The 2,001-nt window shown below is 47.1% G+C and overlaps 1 long non-coding RNA gene across 1 annotated transcript in view; it reads left to right on the top strand.

Annotated features, from left to right (window-relative positions):
- Positions 1-2,001, top strand: part of LOC130586267 (uncharacterized) — a 25,852-nt gene that overhangs the window by 18,331 nt on the left and 5,520 nt on the right. Inside the window, exon 2 of the long non-coding RNA XR_008966689.1 lies at positions 75-216. This is a non-coding gene — a long non-coding RNA (uncharacterized LOC130586267). The remainder of the gene's footprint in view (positions 1-74; positions 217-2,001) is intronic.

Raw genomic sequence — 2,001 nt, 5'->3', positions numbered from 1 at the left:
CCTTTCCCAGGGTGACTGGGCTGGGATGGTTCTCTCCTGGCGTGTGTCCTCACCGCTGTCCGTGTGTCCYGCAGGGGAAGGTGGCACAGACCGCCTGCATGTCAGCCTGCAAGCACCTGTCGACGTCGCTGCTGCAGCTGCTGCTGGAGGCCGAGGTGAGGCAGCTGAGCCTGGGAGCCCTGCACCAGTTCAACCTGGACGTGGAGGAGTGCGAACGTAAGAGCCCGACCCGCCCGCGCCTTCGGGATGATCCGGGAATGCCTCAGAGGGTGGGAATGGTTTAAATCCAGGTGGATCCCCTCTAAAATGGCTTTGGCTCAGGAGTTTTAGGGATGGAAGGTCAGGTCTGTCTGTAAAAGGAGTTACTGATTGGCCAGACAGGGGGTAGCAGAGAAGGATTTTAATCAGAGTTATTTACCACAGAGTATAAACCAAAAAGATTTGTTGGYGCATTACATAAAATTGTGTGTCATATTAAGGTATTTACATTAAAATTAAATGTATAAATTWATTWATTTTTATATTAAAGMTGGCAAAAGGAATAKGATAGAGTAAGGATCAATAGGAACAGGATAGATTAGGGATSAAAAAGARCAGGATTGATWRKGGATCTACRGGAATGGGATAGATTAGGGATTAAAAGRAATASRATTGATTAGGGATCAATAGGAATAGAGTAGATTAGGAATTAAAAGGAATGGGATTGATTAGGGATCAATAGGAATAGAATAAATTAGGGATTAAAAAGAATAGGATTGATTGAGGATCTACAGGAATGGGATAGATTAGGGATTAAAATGAATAGGATTGATTAGGGATCAATAGGAATAGAGTAGATTAGGGATTAAGAGGAATGGGATCAATTAGGAATCAAAATAAATAGGATAGATTATGGATTAAAAGAAATAGGATAGATTAGGGGTTAAGAGGAATAGGATAGATTAGGAATAAGATGAAATAGGAATCAGGTGGACTTTCCTACCAAAATGAYGTGGTGTACACAGAGTTTTTCCACTCAGCCTCCAGGGCAGTAATCCCAAAGCAGCATTCCCGGTTTTAGGGAAATCCCACAGTCCTGCTGTGCCCCTTTGTGGCTGGGGACCCGAGAGTTTTGGAGCAGGGGATTCTCACAGAGCATCCCAGAGCATCCTCAGGACAGGGGATTCTGAGAAATCCAAATTTTCCTCCTCCTTTTCCTCTTTGACACTGCCTTGATGCTTTCTAGGCCATTCCTACTTTTTGGGGCAAAGTGTTTTAAAAACAGGAGGTGTTAGGGTGCATGAATCAAAACCTAGATTATTTATGGCTCCTCCTGAGCAGCTGTGGCAGTTTTCTGCCCCATCCATAACGTGGATCATGGAGAGGTGGCTCTTCCCTAAAAGCTGCTGCTGCCAAGGAGAACGGATGGGATTYCAGAGCAGGTTGAAAGGCACAATTCCTTAAATTCCACCTCAACCATCCCAGAGCAGGAGGTGTSCCTGCCATGGATGGGGTAGGAATGGGAAGGGATTTAAGGTCCCTTCAACSCAGACCATGGGATTTGGGATCTTCTCCATCTCCAGCCCCTTCCTGTGCTCCCCTAGTTCTGAGGTATCACTGATATTTACTGTCCATCCTTTGTAGCTCTCCACAGAGGAGACGCCTCTGTCCCCTCCCCGTTTTGTGGAAGATTCAGGAACTCCCACCTTCCCTTCCCACCCACCATGGACACACACCAGGGATGCTCCTCAGAACTGGCAGAATCCCAGAATCCCAGAATCCCAAAATGGTTTGGGTTAAAAGGACCTTAAAGACGTTGTGTCCATGGGCAGATACCTCCCACTATCCCAGAGTGCTCCAGGCCCTGTCCAGCCTGGCCTGGGGCACTGCCAGGGATCCAGGGGAGTCCAGAGCTCTTGAGCTGATGGTGGGATGGGCACAGTCTGCATTTCCTGGTGTTGRTATTTAATGAGAACTTCACACCTGCCAGGAGACATCCACTGCACACTTGGGTTTGGGAAC

Source organism: Malurus melanocephalus, unplaced genomic scaffold (assembly GCF_030028575.1).
Source record: "Malurus melanocephalus ecotype Western Australia unplaced genomic scaffold, MMel_1.1 scaffold_1116, whole genome shotgun sequence".
In the NCBI taxonomy this organism is placed as follows: Eukaryota; Metazoa; Chordata; class Aves; order Passeriformes; family Maluridae; genus Malurus; species Malurus melanocephalus.
The sequence above is the reverse complement of the archived record's forward strand: the minus strand, read 5'-3'. Positions and strand labels throughout refer to the sequence as shown.